Raw genomic sequence first — 16,988 nt, forward strand, 5'->3', positions numbered from 1 at the left:
CCTCAACAAACAAGTGTGCAACAACAAGAAGCAATGATCTCTTAGGGATCATACATACAAATGTATGTGGACCATTTCCAACAAGAACCATTTGTGGAAATTCATACTTTGTTCTCATCATTGATGACTTTTCAAGATATACCTTTAGATATTTAATTTCTGAGAAGTCCCAATTTTTAACTTGTTTTAAGAATTTCAAATTAGAAGTTGAAAAACAATTGGAAAAATCAATTAAGATTGTGAGGTCTGATGGTAGAGATGAATATTATGGAAGGTACACAGAGAAAGGACAACAAAAGGGTCCATTTGCCATATTTCTGGAACAAGAAGGCATTGCAACATAGTATACAACTCCTGGGACACCATCACATAATGGTGTTGTTGAAACAAGAAATAGAACACTGAAGGAAATGGTCAGAAGCATGTTTTCTCATTGCCAGCTTCTAGAATTTCTTTAGGGAGAGGTAGTGAAAATAGCTAATTACATTGGAATAGGGTTCCAACAAAAGCAGTGGCATCAACACCATTCAAATTATGAACAGGTAGGAAGCCTAGTTTATCTTATTTTCACACTGGGGGATGTAGGTGTGAAGCTAGACTTTACAATCCAACTGAAAGAAAATTGGACATAAGAACCACTAGTTGTTATTTTGTGAGTTATGCATAAAGGTCCAAAGGCTTCAAGTTTTACAGTCCTAACACATTTACTAGGAAAGTGAAGAGTAACAATGCCAAATTCATTGAAGATTGCAGTGATGTGCATTCTTATTCCAAAACTTCATATGTGTTTGAAGAGAAATGAAGAACCTCCTATCACTGAGAGTGAGTTGACTAAAAATGCCATTATGAATGTTTTGATACCTATGCCAATGGTGAGTTCACAAACAGGGAATATTGCACGTGTGCCTTCTTCATCAAGTCATACAGTGCAAGATGTTGTTACAAATCCATTGCAGCACGATTTTCATGATCATACATTACAACAATCCCTTTTTGTATCAATTTCCAATTCTTCTCAACAAGTACCTGCACCTGCATCCATTTTAGCACATGTGCTAGAGACTTTACCAATTCAAACAAGAAAGTCTAGTAGGCCTAAGAGGTCTATTATTCCCAGTGATTATCTATGTTACTTGCAGGAAGTAGAATTTGACATTGGTGATCATGATGATCCAACCACATACCTCCAACCACATACCAAGTAGCAATGGAGAGTTCAAAGTCTTCACAATGGCAAGCTGCCAAGGAGGATGAATTGGAATCAATGCACAAGAACAATTTTTGGACATTGGTTATGCCTGCAACAACTGCTAAACCTATTTGATGTAAATGGGTGTATAAGACTAAAAGAGATTCACAGGGAAGGATTGAGAGACATAAAGCAAGGTTGGTGGCAAAGGTTTTTACACAAAAGGAGGGTCTATATTATAATGAAACATTCTCTCCACTTTCAACCAAAGATTCATTTCGAGTGATCATGGCACTCATTGCTCACTTTGATCTTAAATTGCACCAGATGGATGTTAAAACAGCTTCTTAAATGGTGGTATTGATGAAGAGATATATATGAAACAACCAAGTGGATTCATTGAAAGGGGGAAGGAAGATATGGTTTGTAAACTTAACAAATCAATATATGGACTCAAACATGCCTCTAGACAATGGTATAAAAAGTTCGTTTTGTAGAGAACAAGATTGACAACTGCATTTACTTCAAAATGGTAAAGTCCACTTTTATCTTTATGGTTTTCTATGTGGATGACATTTTACTTGCCAGTTCTAACGTTCATTTGCTTAAAGAAACCAAAAGCATGCTTTCCAGTAGCTTTGACATGAAAGATTTGGGTGAAGCACACTATGTTTTAGGCATTGAGATTGCTAGAAATCGGTCTAAAAGATGGTTAGGCTTGTCACAGAGAGCCTACATTGATAAGGTTCTCAAAAGGTTTAACATGGAGAATTGTAGTGGTGGAGATTTACCACTTGGCAAAGGTGATAAGTTGTTGTTTGTACCATACTTGACTAATCCCGAAACTACCGAGCACCAGTCAATGTTATATTGTCAAGGACCCAGAAAAGTTTCCCTTTAACCAGGAGGCCAATCACAGCGCGACATATGTCGACATCAGAAGCCAATCATAGTGCGACACGTGTCAACATCAGAGGCCAATCACAATACGACACATGTCAATGTCAGAACAAAGCTAGAAACTCTCTTCTATAAAAGGAGTTCATTCTCCCACAATATTTCCTAATGTCATTTGTACTAAATCATTCACTAGTACTCACTAAAGGAGAGCTTGAACCTATGTACTTGTGTAAACCCTTCACAATTAATGAGAACTCCTCTACTCCGTGGACGTAGCCAATCTGGGTGAACCACGTACATCTTGTGTTTGCTTCCCTGTCTCTATCCATTTATATACTTATCCACACTAGTGACCGGACCAATCTAGCGAAGGTCACAAACTTGACACTTTCTGTTGTACCAAAGTCCTTGCTGATTTTGTGCATCAACAATTGTCATTATCTTAGTATCCTATAACTGACTATGAAGTGCAGACAATGAAGGATAAGCCTTATGCTTCCTTAATTGGCAGTGTGATGTATGCACAGGTTTGTACCAGGCCTGATTTGTCTTTTATGTTAAGTGTTTTTGGAAGATTTCAATCGAATATAGGGTTGGCTCACTGGTATACAGGGAAAAAAAGTGTTGAGATACATGAAAATGACTCAGTTGTATGTGTTGTGCTATCATTATGTAGACAATCTGGAACTCGTATGTTATACTGATGCAGACTTAGGTGGATGTATAGATGACAGAATATCTACCAATGGCTATATTTTTCTAATGTGTGGTGGTGCTGTCTCATAGAGGAACAAAAACAAACTACAAGAGCAATATCCACTATGAAGTCTGAATATATTGGTTGTTTTGAGGCAATGAAATAGCGTAACTGGATAAAAAAAAAAAACTTAATTTATGAGATAAAGATTGTGAGAAGCATTGAAAGACCACTCAAGCTTTACTGTGATAAACACATCTGCAGTATTCTTTGCTAAAAACAACAAGAGATCAGAGGCATCAAGACTTATGGATATTAAGTATTTGAAAGTTCAAGATAAAGTTAGAGAGGGTGTGATTGACATTCAACATATCAGCACATATGACATGGTTACAGATCCAATGACAAAGGCTTTGAATGTTACAATCTTCACTAAACATGTACAGAAAATGGGTTTGCAGTCAACATTTGATGTTCTTTAAATGTAGGAGTAAGCTACACAAATCTGTATGTATTGTGTTAGCCATCAGTAAAGTAATAATGTTAATACATGTGTTGTAATGTTAAAGATTAATGTTCTTAACATGCTTAATGATTATTCAAGTATTCAAGGTATCTACAGTACCTTGTGACCAAAGAAATGTGGGAGTATTTGACTTGCATGCAATCATGTCCCAAGAATTTTTTTCTCTCGAATACAACATAGATATATTGAAGGTTAATCAGTTTGTGGTTTTAGAGTTCTGATATTGTATCCAATGTTGAATAGCTCTAAAACTCAACTAGTGAATTTTCAATATATAGTTGTTAAAGTCATTGAGAAAATACAATCAGCGATCACATTTGTATGTATATTAGCAATTAAGTTTAGTGTAATTATATAGAACAAAATGTTTGTATTTCATTTAGGACTTATATGTGTGACTCGTACAAACTCCGCCGTGTAAGTTTATCTTACATTGCCGGTCCCAAGCCCGGATAAAGGAGGAGGGGGAGGGCGTCAGGTAGTCGACAGCCGGCACTCCATGATCACGTCGAATCTTTATGAAAATGAATCCAGAACGAAATCGCGCTAAAGCTAGGGCGTCACCCGTAAGTGGCGCGCTGTGTGGCCTGAGCACAGTGATAAGTAAGCAAGGGTCGCTGTATCTCCATCGGCACCCGGATACAGTGTTAAATGAACAAGGGGGCTATAGAAACTTCTTTTCGAACGACTCCACTCAAAGTTGTTTGGGAGCATATGCTCCTATCAACTTTACACGGGACACACAAAAGAAGTACTTTGATCCTATTAGACGGGGAAGGGTGAAGAAGCTAGGACATAAGGGTAGAGTTCAAGAGAGCAAAATGCGTTTAGGAACGTGGAATATAGGAACCTTGACGGGAAAATCTATGGAAGTAGTAGAAGTTATGGTGAGGAGAAGGATAAATATTATGTGCCTACAAGAAACTAAGTGGGTTGGTCGTAAGGCAAAGGATCTAGAAAACTCAGGGTTTAAACTATGGTATTCGGGCACAAATAGAACGAGAAACGGTGTTGGCATCATCGTGGACAAGACCTTGACACAAGATGTTGTAGATGTCAAGAGGGTAGGAGATAGAATCATGGCAATCAAGATTGTAATAGGACAAGAACTTATCAATGTGATTAGTGCGTACGCACCTCAAGTAGGGTTGGATACGAGTTCGAAGGAGAAATTTTGGGAAGACCTTGGAGACTTGGTGCAAGGAATTGCTCAGACGGAGAAGTTATTTATAGGAGGAGATTTAAATGGACACGTGGGCAGGGAGACAGGCAACTATGGAGGTTTTCATGGTGGCCATGGTTTTGGGGAGAGAAACGAGGATGGGGAAGCTATCTTGGATTTTGCAATGGCATATGATCTCTTCTTAGCCAACACCTTCTTTAAGAAGAGAGAAGAACATGTGATCACCTACAAGAGTGGGTCGTTAAAAACACAAATAGATTTTCTTCTAATGAGGAAAGGGGATCGTATAACTTGTAAGGATTGCAAAGTTATACCAGGAAAGAGCGTGACTAATCAACATCGCTTGTTGGTGATGGATGTACATATCAAAAGAGTGAGAAAAAAGAACAAGACTGGGAAGTGCCCAAGGACTAGATGGTGGAATCTAAAAGAAGAAAAACAAGCCATTTTCAAAGAGAAAGTAATCACCCAGTGTGTGTGGGATAGATAGGGGGAAGCTAACCAAATGTGGGATTCCATGGCTAGTTGTATCCGAAAAGTAGCAAAAGAGGTATTAGGAGAGTCCAAGGGCTTTGCCCCACACCAAAAGGAGTCTTGGTGGTGGAATGAGGAGGTACAAGCAAAAGTGAAGGCTAAGAAGGAATGTTGTAAAGCCTTATACAAGGATAGGACCGATGAAAATGGTGAAAGGTATAGAAAAGCGAAGCAAGAGGCGAAGAAAGCTGTGAGAGAAGCTAAGTTAACGGCTTATGACGATATGTATAAGCGACTAGATACCAAAGAAGGAGAGTTGGATATCTATAAACTAGCTAGAGCAAGGGAAAAGAAGACAAATGACCTAAACCAAGTGAGGTGCATCAAGGATGAGGATGGAAAGGTTCTTGCTACAGAGAACGCGGTTAAAGACAGATGCAAAGGTTATTTTCATAATCTTTTCAATGAAGGACATGAAATGAGTGTTTCTTTAGGGGAGTTGAGTAACTCAGAAGAGTGTAGAAACTACTCTTTTTATCGTAGAATCCGGAAGAAAGAAGTGGGTGTAGCTTTGAAGAAGATGAAGCATAGAAAAGCAGTAGGCCCAGACGATATACCAATCGAAGTGTGGAAAGTTTTGGGAGAGACAGGTATAACATGGCTCACTGACCTTTTCAATAGGATTTTGAAAACGAAGAAGATGCCGAATGAGTGGCGAATGAGCACTTTGGTGCCTATCTACAAGAATAAGGGCGATGTACAAAATTGCATGAACTATAGGGGAATTAAGCTAATGAGTCATACAATGAAGCTCTGGGAGAGAGTCATTGAGCATAGATTGAGGCAAGAGACACGGGTTTCGGATAACCAATTCGGGTTCATGCCAGGGCGCTCAACCATGGAGGCAATCTATCTCTTACGAAGATTGATGGAAAGATATAGAGATGGGAAAAAGGATTTACACATGGTCTTTATAGATTTGGAAAAAGCGTATGATAGGGTCCCAAGAGACATTCTTTGGAGGATTTTAGAGAAGAAAGGAGTACGAGTAGCATATATCCAAGCTATACAGGATATGTATGAAGGAGCAAAGACTGCCGTAAGAACTCATGAAGGACAAACCGAAAGCTTTCCCATAACTGTAGGATTACATCAAGGCTCATCCTTAAGTCCTTACCTTTTTGCGTTGGTAATGGATGAGTTAACAGGACATATTCAAGGTGATATTCCTTGGTGTATGCTTTTCGCAGACGATATAGTGTTGATAGATGAAACTCAGGAAGGGGTAAATGCAAAGCTTAACCTTTGGAGAGAAGTGTTGGAATCTAAAGGTCTTCGCCTAAGCCGATCAAAGACAGAATATATGGAGTGCAAGTTCAGTGCAAATGGAGGCCAAAACGAGTTAGGGGTGAGGATCGGAGATCAAGAAATACCAAAGAGCGACCGTTTTCGTTACCTAGGATCTATCTTGCAAAAGAACGGAGAATTAGATGGAGATCTCAACCATAGAATACAAGCTGGATGGATGAAGTGGAAGAATGCATCCGGCGTGTTGTGTGACCGCCGTATGCCACTGAAGCTCAAGGGAAAATTTTATAGGACAGCAATAAGGCCGGCGATGCTGTACGGCACAGAATGTTGGGCGGTGAAGCATCAACACGTACACAAAATGGGTGTAGCGGAGATGAGGATGCTTCGTTGGATGTGTGGGCACACAAGAAAGGATAAGATTAGGAATGAGGATATCCGGGGTAAAGTAGGAGTAGCCGAAATTGAAGGAAAGATGAGAGAAAATCGGTTACGGTGGTTTGGACATGTGCAAAGAAGGCCTACTGACGCTCCGATTAGAAGATGCGACTATGGGACAGAGGTTCAGGGCCGAAGGGGCAGAGGAAGACCTAGGAAAACTTTGGAAGAGACCCTAAGAAAAGACTTAGAGTACTTGGATTTAACGGAGGACATGACACATGACAGAACACAATGGTGTTCTAAGATTCATATAGCCGATCCCACTCAGTGACTTGGATTTTCCAAGTCTCCAACCGAGAAGTTTTCCTCACTCGGGAAATTAAGGGAACACTACCTCAACCTATATGATCCACTCACAAAGCTTCAACATACAAGCTTCAACAAAAGAAAATTCAAAGAACTTAGCGAAGAAGGCTTTGGTGTATTTAACACAATACATTGAAATGAAGGAAAGCTTATTTATTGATATCCCCGATAAGTTACAAATATGTACATATACTTGAGTCAAAATAAACAAACAAGAGGGAGCCTTCACAAAGGTTGCTTAGGAGAAGTCTCAGCAGTCGGTAGAGCCCCAGAAAGAGAAGGCACCGGAGGGGGATCATTCGGAGCCTCAGTACTGGACAAAACCCTAGAAGGAGGAGGCATCAGAGATTGATCATTTGGAGCTTCATTACGCGGTACAGCCCCAGAAGACGAAGGCAATAAATGCCTTTGGAACAAACCCACAAATCTCTGATGATCAAGTAAAACCTGACCATCAGATTCCTTCATCTGGTCAAGCTTCCTCTTCATGTTTGTAGCATAGTCATGTGCGAGCCGGTGCAACTGTTTATTCTCATGCTTGAGCCCTCTAATCTCCTGTTTGAGACTCATCACTTCAGCCGCCAATGATTCAACTTGACGGGTTCGAGCAAATAGGCGTTGGGCCATATTAGACACAGAACCTGCACACTGAACACTGAGAGCCAGAGAATCCTTAACAGACAACTCATCAGACCGTTTGGAAAGTAGTCTGTTATCTTTGGGAGTGAGAAGGTTCCTGGCCACTACCGCAGCGGTCATATCATTCTTCATCACGGAATCCCCAACGGTAAGAGGACCAGTAAGGGAGACGAAGGATGGGCGCCATATGTTGTCTGGAGAAGGCGGGGCTGCCTCTTCAACAAGGTTCAAGTCAAAACGACGGTCGGAGGGGCCAGACATTTTCAAAGGTGTTGAAGAGAGAAGAGGTCGGACAAATCAAGATCTTAGAAGTGCAAGAATGGAGCTTCTACTGGTGGATATTCAAGTGTGCTTTGGAACTTAATGTCAGCCCCTATAAAAATCTGCACTCGACGAAGCTTCAGAAATCGAAGAGGCGCCTGCTCAGAAATCGAAGAGGCGTTTGCTTTCTCAAAAGCTGGGCAGCTCAGAGACCACGAGGGTCGAGCTCAGAAATCGAAGAGGTGTTTGCTTTCTCAAAAGCTGGGCTGCTCAAAGACCACAAAGGCCGATCTCAGAAATCGAAGAGGCTTGCTTTCTCAAAAGCTGGGCTGCTCAGAGACCACGAGGGCCGATTTTAGAAATCGAAGAGGCACCTACTTTTCCAGCCTTGTCAGCACCTGTCACACGCACACTCAGCTTTGCGGAAATTATGGGCATTCTGTCGAAGATTTCTGGCGAAGTAGAAAGCACATGAATCGTACTGTTCAATCACCCACTTCCCACACGCAACAGTAGCTCATGGGTACCACAGATAACTTTGCCAAAGTTCTCTGACAAAGTTGAGACACGTGAAGCTTGCAGCTCCCACTACATCGCTCTGACCAAGAAGGGTAAAAGAATTGCAAAGAAACAACACTAACAAAGTTTAGACACATAAATTTTGAAGGTCTAGCTACCATATTATTACCCACAAGGGTAAAGGAACAGTACCACTGCTGGATAATTGGAAAGTCCCGGTGTGTCAACCTCTGTGCTTCGTGGCAAGGTAGACTAGCAAACATGGCCAACCTTTACTCACATTCGAGAAAACACTCCTAACAAGATTGCTTGCTCCAAAATCGAAGAGGCACCGCCCTCCGAATCTCGAGAGCCAGACTCCCAACATGATTACTTTCTCAAAAATCGAAGAGAGGGTAAAGGAACAGTACCACTGCTGGATAATTGGAAAGTCCCTGTGTGTCAACCTTTGTGCTTCGTGGCAAGGTAGACTAGCAAACATGCCCAACCTTTACTCACATTCAAGAAAACACTCCCAACAAGATTGCTTGCTCCAAAATCGAAGAGGCACCGCCCTCCGAATCTCGAGAGCCAGACTCCCAACATGATTACTTTCTCAAAAATCGAAGAGACACCGCTCTCCGAATCTCGAGAGCCAGACCCCTAGTAGGATTGCTTTCTCAAAAATCGAAGAGGCATCGTTCTCCGAATCTCGAGAGCCAGACCCCCGACAGGTCTGTAATCTTCACACGCAACATCAGCTTTCCAGATACCACAAACCACTTTTTCAAAGTGCTCTGACAGAGTTAAAACATGTGAAGCTGGTAGCTCCCACTACCGTGCTATAACCAAGCAGGGTAAAGGAATAGCATTATTACTTGATGTTAGGGAAACTCCTATATATGTCGACTTCCATCCCTAACGGACAGGCAGACCTGCAAAAATGCTCAACCCTTTCTCTTATCTGAGAGGGCACTCCCAACAAAGCCTTTCGAAATATTCAGCTTTCTTTCCCCCCGATAATACCTTTGTAAACAAGCTATACTAGAGCAAGAATATCTCATATCATCAGGGTTAAAAGCAAGAGTATCCCATATCATGCTTTTTCCCTCTCTTTTCCTTTGGCCTTGTTCTTACCTGTAAGACAAGGAGAAAGAGAGCAATCAGTCAACACTTGGAATCAAGCTTCCAGCCAGGAACTGATTGCCTGGAACCCCTTACCTGATTACTTACCTGGCATTGCTCTCGAGTACTCATCTTCAACATCTTATGCTTCCAGGGAAGATACCGCATCTGCCTGAGGAACAGATAGGGCAAGTGAGAAGGATACAAGGAAGCATGTGGAGACAAGCGTAACAGCACACGTGCCGATACATCCACTACTCTATCAAAAGCAAAAGTATCCCATATCAGCAGGGTCGAACGTACTCTAGATTTGATGGACTTGTTTTGACCCTCAAATTCTTCAGTCGGCCTTATACTCTGGAGGAAACCAGAAAACCCTCTAGCCCTGTTCAAGAATAAGCCTGTGGAAAGTTACTTCTTCAAAAGCAAAAGTATCCCATATCATCTCTCCTCATTTTTCTTCTCTTTATCCTTCATGCTGCCTGCAAGATAGGGAGAATGTGAACAATCAGCCGGAGCTCTGATTGCTTACCTTGTCTGTCACCTCTTTCAGCAGATCCCCCAGCTCGGCGACTTGGGGGACTCCTACTACATGGTTTGTATCTCGCTTGACCAAGCATGAAACTACAAGTAAGCTTCAAGTGAAATTGATACATTACCTTGTGCATCTCCACCAGTTACAGATACCACCCCTGGATGGAGGAAGAGTACTTCCAGAGAAGATGCCACATCTACCTATGAGACAGATAAGGCAAGTCAAGACGATACCACACTCCGGTACTTAGAAGTTTCGTGGCTACGAGATCATTCTCCCACAATATTTTCTAATGTCATTTGTACTAAATCATTCACTTGTACTCACTAAAGGAGAGCTTGAACCTATGTACTTGTGTAAACCCTTCACAATTAATGAGAACTCATCTATTCCGTGGACGTAGCCAATCTGGGTGAACCACGTACATCTTGTGTTTGCTTTCCTATCTCTATCCATTTATATACTTATCCACACTAATGACCGGAGCAATCTAGCGAAGATCACAAAAAGTGACCGTTTTCGCTACCTAGGATCTATCTTGCAAGAGAACGGAGAATTAGATGGAGATCTCAACCATAGAATACAAGCTGGATGGATGAAGTGTAAGAGTGCATCCGGCGTGTTGTGTGACCGTCGTAGGCCACTGAAGCTCAAGGGAAAATTTTATAGGACGGCAATAAGGCCAGCGATGTTGTATGGCACAGAATGTTGGGCGGTGAAGCATCAACGTACACAAAATGGGTGTAGCGGAGATGAGGATGCTTCGTGGGATGTATGGGCACACGAGAAAGGATAAGATTGGGAATTAGGATATCCGAGGTAAAGTAGGAGTAGCCAAAATTGAAGGAAATATGAGAGAAAATCGGTTCCAGTGGTTTGGACATGTGCAAAGAAGGCCTACTGACGCTCCGGTTCGAAAATGTGACTACGGGACAGAGGTTCGGGGCCGAAGGAGTAGAGGAAGACCTAGGAAAACTTTGGAAGAGACCCTAAGAAAAGACTTGAGTACTTGGATCTAACGGAGGACATGACACAAATGAGCGCAATGGCGTTCTAGGATTCATATAGCCGACCCCACTTAGTGGGAAAAGGCTTTGTTGTTGTTGTTGTTGATGTGTGACTCGTACAGGATCAGAGCCTCACTTGAAGTTATAATTATTTAAATTAATTAGCAGTTAAATTGATAAAATGCTTGTAACTGCATCCATGATGGGAGGATGAGTTGCAGTACATATATATATCACTTTGGCCTCTCTTCTCGGGTATGTATGATCTTTCACGCTATAAACAGTCCCATTGAGTGTTCAATTTCGTAATCAAGAGAAGAGAAGACAAGTGATTAACTTGCTATCAATATCTTCTACTACAGTTAAGTAAACCCCTATTGTTTGTTGTCATTGTTGCATGCATGATACTGCAATAATTGCAGTAGTTATCATTTAATGTTAAATTGTCAAGTTTTTGGCTAAGGGTTTGATTGTTAACAATCCTTATATATATTCATCATTCCAAAGTTTTTAGACTTACCACTTAGTACTATAGTCTAATAGTATTTCTCTTCACTTGTAAGTGAAAGGTCTTTGTTTCGATTCTCGCCAATAGCGAATTTTGATCCACACTATTGCTTGCCCATTGTGAGGTTAAGCCCACCTCTTCCTCCTTGGTGTGGATAACATCATTTGTTAAAAAAAAAAAAATAGACTATGGATTGTGTTCAATGTCACCTACTCAAGACTTTTACATAAGATTAAGGGGTGAACAAGAAACTATTGAGCTGAAATTCATGTGCTAAAAAAATTGTAAGCGGAGAACTTTGAAGTCTCAAGTGTCATATGAGAGATTCCTTCATTACACAGCTAACGAACAGAAATGAATCGAACTATGCCCCATATACTGTAAACAAAACAAAACCATACAATGCAGCATCCAATGAATCGAACTTCTTTACACTGCTGTACAGCTGAAACCTAGGCCAAACATCCACAAATATACATATTTCATCAAGTGGCTGCAGAAGAAGGACAATATTAATTAGATTATTTAGTGATAATTTGTAATCTCCCAATATAAGCTAAGATTAAGATGTGTACAATGCAATGTTGCTGTTCATGGAGTCCAAAAACAGTTTGGTATCTTGTATACTCCTGATAAATCATCCAACATGGCTCAAACAGGCCGACAAAAAAAGGATGAAGAGGAAAGTTCGATAATTCAATGTCAGCATAAGAAAAAGCTCTTGATAAAGCATCCAACGTTTTATTATGGTTCAAACAGGGCGACAGAAAAAGGATGAAGAGGAAAGTTCGATAATTCAATGTCTGTATAAGAAAAAGCCCATGTGACCACTGGTTGTGGGGCGCCCCCGCGGCGGCGGGGGGGGGGGGGGGGGGGGGGGATCCATTTACAACGTCATTTTTTTGTCTCAAGTTTTAGCTCCCTAACTTTAGCTTCCCTCAGTAAATGCATCAAGAGTCACTTTTAAAGCCACTAATTAATCACATATATTTTACCACAAATTTTTTTTCTCTCATAATCATCATGCTTTTTTTCTTATATCTATGATGACTTCCAACGCATATGTGTGAATAGTTTAGCAAGTTTTCTTCGTGATGACAACCACAATAAAATCGACTTCGCTATTCTTTTTCCTTTTTCTTTTAGTTTTTATAGATGAACGAACTATATATTCATTGTTCAAAATTATACGATCGACTAGTAGAGTCAGTATACATGCATGTAAATTGTGTGTGTATGGCATTGCCCTAGTCCGAGTAGAGCACGTACAAGAGAATCATGCAATGCAATTTAGCCTTGGCCTTCTTGGAATGTTCATCGCGCTTTCCATAGATTACATGTGATGGCCTGTAGCTACATGAAGGAAAGGATTTCATAATATCCAAACAAACAGCAAACAAATTAACCAGAAAAGTTTGCCTCTTCTATCAATCATCACCTTTCATACCAATTTTCAACCGGTGGTACGCCTGTCCTCTCCAGATCTCTTCCACCAAAGCCACTAAATTAAGTGATTTGGGCATTTCAAATTTCATCTAATGGCCAAAAATTATTACAGCTTTTAAGGGGTCAAAACAAGTGGGTTGTTGGATGAAATTTGAAAGACCCCGTATCACTTGATCCGGTGGCCTTGGTGGAAGAGATCCGGAGATGATCTTTTTCCTTTCCCTCCCACACAAACACACACACTAGGTGATCTATGGCTGTATATTTGCAAGAAATCGTAGGTGAAACATGTATCTAACCATGAATTTATCTCTTTTATTACGTAAAAGAGACCGCTACACTCATAGTTATATATACAACTGAGGACATGTATGGTAGAGAAATCGATCAGCAGTGAAAAATCCAAAAGACAAAATGTTTGCTACATGGGTATTTGAACAATTCGACAATGCATGTCATAATACAATTCGACAATGCAATACTGCATATTATGGACAAATTCATGTAACAAAATATTATTTGAAAAAAACTTTTATTACATTCCCTAATAATGTGAATCATATGATTACCCTTTTGTGTTGATTTCGTGCTTGTATTCAAAATGATGTTGTTTTGTGTTTTAAAAAACAACATATATATTTTGGACATATTGAGGACAAGAATTAGGAGAATAAAAATTATTATTATTAAGGAGAGAGAGATGATTCGGAACTTTTTCATTAAATTACAAGATAGGGAGTTTTGCACTTGGGACAAATGGATAGAAACTCAACATCTTATTCATTAGAATATTGGACCACACGCAACTATGATATACACCACATGGCAATATATCTTCACTATTTTAAAGAAAAAAATATATAAGTGTGCAAGAAAATTTTGAAATTTTTTATCATTCTTGGAGATACACCACGTGGCAAGTGGTGTAACTTGAACTAGGGGTGGGCACGGGCCAGGCCAGGCCCAAATTTGAAGGGACCGGACCGGACCCGTTTTAAAATACACCAGGGCGGGCCGAGCTGGGTAAAAGGATTTTGAGATTTGGAACCAGACCCAACCCGACCCGTTTGAAACAGACCGGTTCGGGACGGGTTCACGGGTCCAACTCGAGGGACATCTCTGTTTCTTCTGCAAATCCACTAGAAATCCACCTTGTTTCTTCCTCCCAATTCCGAGAGACCACCTCTTTTGCAACAATAAAAATTCATCAAAACCCACTTTTCTCTTCCTTTAAATGCAGCAATTGTATGCTTTACAAATCCATACCCATTCAAGGTGTTTGTATGGATGTTAACTATTAAGATCATAATTGATATTTGAAGATGAAACTCGTAAATTAGCCTATAAGACCAAACATAAAAATAAAGAATATAGCACCTGGACCTGAGCGTCATATTGATCTCCAACAGCCAAACAATTGTCGATTGCAGCATGAGTGCTTCCCCAGTCCTTGTTCAACTTCAGTTCCATTGAAACTTAAGACGCGCGATGCCGATGTTGGCCATGGGAGTCCATTTTAGTCTTGAATCGTGACGGCGGCTCAGTCGTTGTGGTCATGACGACGATGATGGTCTCGGTGACTTTTGTGATAGTGGTTTCGTCGAGAAGGAGAATAGTGGGTGGGAGGGAATCTCGATGCGAGTAGGTGGGAGTGGAATGGTAGGAGTTTTCTAGAGTCCAACTAAGTTACTAACTACCATTTAATGGGTTGGGTCTCGGGGGGAGTTACAAACGGGCCTTCCGAGGCCCCGTTTTTCTATACATTTGGAATCGGCCCGCCCCTAAAATTTCATCGCCCCATCCCGCCCCACCCCGTTTCTATTATTAAAAAATTGGAACCGGCCCATACCTGCTCCAAACCTTGATTACCCGCCCCGACCCGCGGTTCCTATACCCGTTTGCCCACCCCTAACTTGAACACCTAATCATAAGTTTCAAATATTGATCCCTTGACCATTACATGTGACTAACATGTTCCACTTTTAAGGTATATTAACACAAAAGCACACACCTGTTATAACTGGAATGAAAACATAAGTTCATTAAACATGCATGAAGGCTTTTGCTTGTTAAAATTGGACATTGTTGATGCACAAAGCATAATTGTTATAAATGAGAATTAGGAAACGTAGCCAATTAAATGAAATGCTGGTTTTTAGCCTGCAACTATTTGTCTATGATATTGACAATTAAAGCACGAAGCTTTGGTCTCGTGCATATTTAATGAACTTGTGCATTCAAAAATGGAGAGACAATATAGAACTGGACCAGAATTAATCTCAATTATTTCGTCGAAGAAAGTGAGATTTTATAGGACCGGACTGAATTTAATCTCAATTCCATACACTTTCTGTTTGTATATTGAAATGTTAGCTGGTAATCAAGAGATATTACTAATGTGGAATAATGAAGATTGAGATATTAATTAAGGCAGTGTGTTCACTTCCTTACATTAGCTCGTTTTAGGCCTCTGGTCCTCCAAGATTCTCCAAAATATTAATATTTTAATGAATAGTACAGTGCCATATTTGCCTCCGTCTCCAACCGAGGGCCAGAGGGCTCGTTTTAGCCCTATCACAAAAAATGGTCTCCAACCGAGGGCCAAAAGACCATAGGGCCAAACATAATTTATTATTTAAAAACTACAACTTAAATTCAAATCCAACGGCTAAGTGACGTCAGCTAGCCGTTGGATTTGAATATTTTTTTTTTTGCTATAAATAGGGTGGATATTGGGATATAATTCACACAACTTTGAATTCAATCTATTTCAATACATTCTCTTTCAATTCAAGTTTGCAATGAATCCCAACTTTGGATCCTCTTCAGATTCCAACTGGGGGTCCTCATCCAATTCCAAATGAGAAGCAAAATAGGCGCAAATGAGACAAGAAGATGAGGAGTCTGATGAAGAAGTTCAAGTAAGGCGCAACAAACAAAAAAGAGCAGCGGCCATGGCTATGGCCATGGTGTGTCAGCCAACTGAGGAACAACCTCAATGGGGTGGCTCTATTGCTGGTCGCTCTTACAAACCACGAAACAAAGCAATGACGCATGCCAATCTGATGAACAACTACTTCGACCCCAACTCAGTGTACACATAAGAGGATTTCAGACGTTGCTTCCGGATGAGGCGTCATGTCTTCGAGTGTTTACTTTGTGATGTCCAGCAGGTCCATCCGTACTTTCGACAGAAGCGGGACAAAGCAAGCCGCCCTAGTTTCTCACCTCATCAGAAGGTTACTGTTGCACTCCGAATAATTGCCTATGGCTCCCCAGCTGATTCGATGGATGAAACACATGGTATGTCTGAGTCTACATGCCTTGATACTCTTGAAGAATTTTGTGACACAATTGTTCAGCTTTACAAAGACGAGTACCTCCACAAGCCAAATCAAGAAGATCTGAATCGGCTCCTTCGCAAAGCTGAAGACCGTGGGTTTCCAGGCATGATAGGGTCATTAGACTGCATGCATTAGGATTGGAAGAACTGTCCTACCAGATGGCAATGAGGCTTTAGCGAAAGGTCGAGAAAGCTAATTGTTGTGTTAGAGGCGGTTGCCTCATATGACACATGGATCTGGCATGCTTTCTTTAGAGTCCCTGGATCCCAAAATGACATTACAGTTCTTGGGCATTTATCCCTCTTCAATAACTTGACAGAAGGTAAAGCACCTCAACTTGACTACTATATCAACAACCTTCAATACAATATAAGGTATTACTTGGCAGATGACATATACCCAAAGTGGGCGACACTTGTCCAATCAATTCCAAACCCTAGGAATGACGCGGAAAAGTTGTTTACCTTACACCAAGAGGCATATCGAAAAGATCTTAAGAAAGCTTTTGGTATTCTACAAGCACGATGGAAGATTATCAGCGAACCGGTAAAAAGGTGGAGTCGAGAAAATTTGGACTCCATCATGATGTCTTGCATCATAT

This window comes from Malus domestica, chromosome 05 (genome assembly GCF_042453785.1).
Source record: "Malus domestica chromosome 05, GDT2T_hap1".
Lineage (NCBI taxonomy): Eukaryota > Viridiplantae > Streptophyta > Magnoliopsida > Rosales > Rosaceae > Malus > Malus domestica.